This window comes from Somniosus microcephalus, chromosome 22 (assembly GCF_052327205.1).
Source record: "Somniosus microcephalus isolate GS21.2 chromosome 22, FLI_Smic_1.0, whole genome shotgun sequence".
Lineage (NCBI taxonomy): Eukaryota > Metazoa > Chordata > Chondrichthyes > Squaliformes > Somniosidae > Somniosus > Somniosus microcephalus.
In genome coordinates, this window is record NC_141008.1 from 785,410 (window position 1) to 791,669 (window position 6,260).

At 47.3% G+C, this 6,260-nt stretch overlaps 1 non-coding gene across 1 annotated transcript; it reads right to left on the bottom strand.

The window, feature by feature from the left end:
• Nucleotides 1–289: 289 nt before the first annotated feature.
• On the bottom strand, nucleotides 290–371 carry trnas-cga (transfer RNA serine (anticodon CGA)). Its single transcript has one exon. It is a non-coding gene; the product is annotated as a tRNA-Ser (tRNA).
• Between the last annotated feature and the right edge of the window lie 5,889 nt (nucleotides 372–6,260).

Sequence of the window (6,260 nt, forward strand, 5' to 3'; positions counted from 1 at the left end):
ACCGATAGTGACCACACCAGTATATAAGAGTTGTGATATGTTAATTAGATTAGATTCGCCCAGACTCTGAATAGTAAAGACCTGCTTTTGTTTGTACTTTTAAAAGTGTCTGTAGTTATTTACTGCACAACTTACAGACATTACAGATGCCGATAAATTATTAGTGTTTCAATTGGAACTTTGGGTTAACCAGTGTAATAAAGTGCAGTGGAGGGAATTCTGATCAATTTCGGGGCCACTGATCGCCACAGGGAGCCGATGAAATAAAATAAAGACTTTGAATCCAAGTCGCTGCAAGCAGGGTTCGAATCTGCACGGGAAAACCCCATTGGATTTCGAGCCCAACGCCTTAACCACTCAGCCATCGCAGCTGCACATTAACACTGCGAAAATGCTTCCTACTGTGAGTGAGTCAGGAACTAGCTCAGAGAAGACAGGTCACAAATACTCACCGATAAATCCATCAGGGAATTCAGGATTAACTTCTTTGGCCAAAGAGCGCTGAGAATACAGTAGTTGAGGTGTAATACTACAGATGCATTTAAGAGGAAGGGAGAAAGGAATAGAAGGATATGCTGATAGGATTTTTTAAATTCGTTTATGGGATGTGGGTGCGCTGGCAAGGCCAGCATTAAATGCCCATCCCTAATTGCCCCTTGAGAAGGTGGTGGTGAGCCGCCTTCTTGAACCGCTGCAGTCCGTGTGGTGAAGGTACTCCCACAGTGCTGTTAGGGAGGGAGATCCAGGATTTTGACCCAGCGACGATGAAGGTTTGGCAATATACTTCTAAGTCAGAATGGTGTGTGACTTGGAGGGGAACTTGGAGGTGGTGGTGTTCCCATGCGCCTGCTGTGCTTGTCCTTCTAGGTGGAAGAGGTTGCGTGTTTGGCAGGTGCTGCTGAAGAAGCCTTGGTGAGTTGCTGCAGTGCATCATGTAGATTGTACGCACTGCAGCCACGGTGCGCCGGTGGAGGAGGGAGTGAATGTCTAAGGTGGTGGATGGGGTGCCAATCAATCGGGCTGCATTGTCCTGGATGATGTCGAACTTCTTGAGTGTTGTTGGAGCTGCACTCATCCAGGCAAGTGGAGAGTATTCCATCACGCTCCTTACTTGTGCCTTGTAGATGGTAGAAAGGCTTTGGGGAGTCAGGAGGTGAGACACCCGATGCAGAATGCCTAGCCTCTGACCTTCTCTTGTTGTCACAGTATTTATGTTCAATGGTAACCCCCAGGATGTTGGTGGTCAGCTCCTTTGTTCATGTTGGACCAAGGTTTTAATGAAGTCAGGAGCCGAGTGCTCTTGGCAGAACCCAAACCGGGCATCAATGAGCAGGTTATTTGTCAGTAAGTGCCACTTTACAGCACTGTGGATGACACCTTCCATTACTTTGCTGATGATTGAGAGTAGAGAGTAGACTGATGGGGCGGTAATTGGCTGGAATGGATTTGTCCTGCTTCTTGTGGACTGGACATACCTGGGCAGTCTTCCACATTGTTGGTTAGATGCCAGTGTTCTGGCTGTACTAGAACAGCTTGGCTGGAGCACAAGTCTTCAGAATGATAGCCGGGGTGTTGTCAGGGCCCAGAGCCATTGCTGTATCCAGTGTGCTCAGTCTTTTCTTGATATCACGTGGAGTGAATCGAATTGGCTGAAGACTGGCTTCTGTGATGATGGGGACCTCAGGAGGAGGCTGATATGGATCAGGCCAGGTGGTCCGTCCAGCTTCATTTTTATTATTTTGTTTCATAGCGGTTTGTTACAACTGAATGGCTTGCTAGGCCATTTCAGAGGGCAGTTAAGAATCAACCACATTGCTATGGGACTGGAGTCACACAAAGGCCAGACCGGGTAAGGACGGCAGATTTCTTTCCCTGAAAGACATTACTGAACCAGATGGGTTTTTACGACAATCCGATAGTTTCATGGTATCCATTACTGATTCTAGTTTTATTTGGGGGGTGAGGAGAAATAGAGAAGGAGGAGCCTCGTGTGGAGACCAGTTCGTGCAAATGGACTGTTTCTGTGGGGCAGACTCTATAATATTGAGCAAGTTATTATCTTAATGGCAAGAAACTGGAAAGTACTGTAGAACAAATGGATCTGGGGGTCCTGTTGCACGAAACTCAAAAAGTTAGTATGCAGGTGCAGCAAGTGATTAAGAAGGCCAATGGAATGTTGGCTTTTATTGCTAGGGGGATGGAATATAAAAACAGGGAGGTATTGCTGCAGTTGTACAAGGTATTGGTGAGACCGCACCTGGAATACTGCATACAGTTTTGGTGTCCATACTTAAGAAAAGACATACTTGCTCTCGAGTCAGTACAAAGAAGTTTCACTCGGTTAATCCCGGGGATGAGGGGGTGGTCATATGAGGAGAGGTTGAGTAGATTGTGTCTCTACTCATTGGAGTTCAGAAGAATGAGAGGCGATCTTATTGAAATATATAAGATTGTGAAGGGGCTTGATCGGGTAGATGCAGTGAGGATGTTCCCAATGATGGGTGAAACTAGAACTAGAGGGCATAATCTTGAAATAAGGGGCAGCTCATTCAAAACTGAGATGAGCAGAAACTTCTTCACTCAGAGGGTGGTAGGTTTGTGGAATTTGCTGCCCCAGAAAGCTGTGGAAGCTACATCATGAAATAAATTTAAAACAGAAATAGATAGTTTCCTAGAAGTAAAGGGAATTAAGGGTTACGGGGAGCGGGCAGGAAATTGGACATGAGACTAGGTTCGGAATGGTCATGGCCCTGTGGGTAGTGGAGTGGGCCCAGGGGCCGTGTAGCCTGGTTCTGCTCCTACTGTGTTCTAATTCTGTGTTAGATTTCAGGAGATGGTTTTATTCCTGTTCCTGGCTGGGGTGGAGATCGCCTTTACAGAAGGTAAGTACTGTAGAAAATGTAGGGACAGAGTGATCTCCTGGAAGAATTTCGATCGCCTCGATGGGTCGGAGAGGAATTTCCCAGATTTTTTTCTCCCAAATTGGCCATTGGGTCTTTATCTGGTTTTTCGCCTCTCCCGGGAGATCACATGGGTTCGGGTGGATGCAGAGTGATAGAAGATTTGAGGTTAGGATCAGATCAGCCATGATCTTATTGAATGGTGGAGCAGGCTCGAGGGGCCGATTGACCTACTCCTGCTCCTATTTCTTATGGTCTTATGTAACATCCGTTTTAATCAGACACAGAATGATCCGGGACTGACAGCACATCCCTTTTAAATAGAAACAGAATGACCAGGGACTGACAGAACATCCCTTTTAAACAGACACAGAATGATCCGGGACTGACAGAACATCCCTTTTAAACTGACACAGAAAGATCCGGGACTGACAGCGCATCCCTTTTAAACAGACACTGAATGACCAGGGACTGACAGAACATCCCTTTTAAACAGACACAGAATGATCCTGGACTGACAGCATGTCCCTTTTAAACAGACACAGAATGACCCGGGACTGACAGCACATCCCTTTTAAACAGACACAGAATGATCCTGGACTGACAGCACATCCCTTTTAAACAGACACAGAATGATCCGGGACTGACAGCACATCCCTTTTAAACAGACACAGAATGATCCTGGACTGACAGCAGATCCCTTTTAAACAGACACAGAATAACCAGGGACTGACAGCACATCCCTTTTAAACAGACACAGAATGATCCGGGACTGACAGTACATCACTGTTAAACAGACACAGAATAATCCGGGACTGACAGAACATCCCTTTTAAACAGACACAGAATAATCCGGGACTGAAAGCATGTCCCTTTTAAACAGACACAGAATAATCCGGGACTGAAAGCACATCCCTTTTAAACAGACACAGAATAATCCGGGACTGACAGAACATCCCTTTTAAACAGACACAGAATAATCCGGGACTGAAAGCATGTCCCTTTTAAACAGACACAGAATAATCCGGGACTGAAAGCATGTCCTTTTAAACAGACGCGGAATAATCCGGGACTGACAGCATGTACCTTTTAAACAGACACAGAATGATCCGGGACTGACAGCATGTCCCTTTTAAACAGACACAGAATGATCCGGGACTGAGAGCATGTCCCTTTTAAACAGACATGGAATGCTGCCTGACCTGCAGAGTGTTTATATTTCAGATTTCCAACATCAACACTATTTTGCTTTTGTAATAGAATTTTACGTAATTGGCTCTGTGGCGCAATGGATAGCACATTGGTACTTCTAATTGTATGATAGATTAAGGCATAAGGCATTCAAAGGTTGTGGGTTCGAGTCCCACCAGAGTCGGATTTTGGGTCAGGGTTCGGTGGTTCCTCCACTGACGGTACATTTTGCAGTAAATCGGTAATTCAGAGAAGGGAAACTACCGCCCCGACACTTTCCCTCTGAGTGCTCTCAACCCCTGAGTCAGTTACACAGGAGCAGGAGGAGGCCATTCAGTCCCATGGCCGTTTTACATAGGAACAGGAGGAGACCATTCAGTCCCATCACCCTTTTACACAGGAACAGAAGGAGGCCATTCAGCCGCTTTAGCCTGTTATACAGGAACAGGAGGAGGCCATTCAGCCCCTCGAGCCTGTTACACAGGGACAAGAGGAGGCCTTTAACGCCTCGAGCCTGTTGCATTGGACAGGAGGAAGCCGTTCAGCGATACAAGATCTGTACAAGAACAGTAGAACTCCATTCAGCCCCTCGAACCTGTTACGTAGGATGAAGAGGAGGCAATCAAACCCATGATCCAGTTATAAAGGAACAGGAGAAGGCAATTCAGACCAACGAGTCTGTTATAAAGGAACAGGAGGAGGCAATTCAGACCCACGAGTCTGTTATACGGGAACAGCAGGAGGCCATTCAGCCCCTCAAGCCTGTTATACATGAACAGGAGGAGGCCATTCAGCCCCTCGAGCCTGTTATACATGCACAGGAGGATGCCATTCAGCCCCTCGAGCCTGTTACACAGTAACAGGAGGAGGTCATTCAGCCCCTCAAGCCTGTTACACAGGAACAAGAGGAGACAATTCAGACACACGAGCCTGTTATACAGGAACAGGAGGAGGCTTTTCAGCCTGTCGAGCGTGTTATACAGGAAAAGGAGGAAGCCATTCAGCCCCTCAAGCCTGTTAGACAGGAACAGGAGGAGGCAATTCAGCCCCTCGAGCCGGTTACACAGGAAAAGGAGGAGGCCATTCAGCCCCTCGAGCCTGTTATACATGCACAGGAGGAAGCCATTCAGCCCCTTGAGCCTGTTACACAGGAACAGGAGGAGGCCATTCAGCCCCTTGAGTCTGTTATACAGGAACAGGAGGAGGCCATTCAGCCCATCGAGCCTATCATACAGGAACAGGAGGAGGCCAATCAGCTCCTCGGGTATGTTACACATAAACAGGAAGAGGCCATTCAGCCCATCGAGCCTATCATACAGGAAAAGGAGGAGGCCATTCAGCCCCTCGAGCCTGTTATGCAGGAATGGGAGGAGGCTATTCAGCCTGTTATGCAGGAAAAGGAGGAAGCCATTCAGTCCCTCAAGCCTGTTACACAGGAACATCATGGGCAAGGAAACCTCCTGCTGATTACCACCTACCACCCTCCCTCAGCTGATGAATCAGTACTCCTCTTGGAAGAAGCACTGAAGGCAGCAAGGGCACAGAATGTACTCTGGGTGGGGCCCTCAATGCCCATCACCAAGAGCGGCTCGGTAGCAGCACTACTGACCGAGCTGGTCGAGTCCTGAAGGACATGGCTGCCAGTCTGGGCCTGCGGCAGGTGGTAAGGGAGCCAACACGAGGGGAAAACCTACTTGACCTCCTCCTGACCAATCTACCTGTCACAGATGCAAAACAGTTCAAAAAGTATTCATTGGCTGTAAAGCACTTTGGGATGTCCTGAGGTCGTGAAAGTCCTGTCGAAATGTAAGTTTTTCTTTTACAGCCTTCCAAGACAAAGTGACTTAGCTGGCAAAGACCAGAAACAGGGACGGTACTATAGATGACTCTTGCAGATGGGCCGGTTAGCTCAGTTGGTTAGTGCGTGGTGCTAATAATGCCAAGGTTGCGGGTTCGATCCCCGTACGGGCCATTTATTTTTCGAGGGAAGGTTAGCTTCTTAATTTTGTAATTTTTGAGCAGTTTAAAAGTTTAAAAAGTTTGGAAGGAAACTCACACGGGACCTACAAACTGCAAAATCTTTGTTCTACCGAGAGTTCATGGACCTGAAAGGTTAACCCTGTGTTTTTCTGTCCACAGATGTTCCCTGACCTGTGGAGTGTTTCCAAC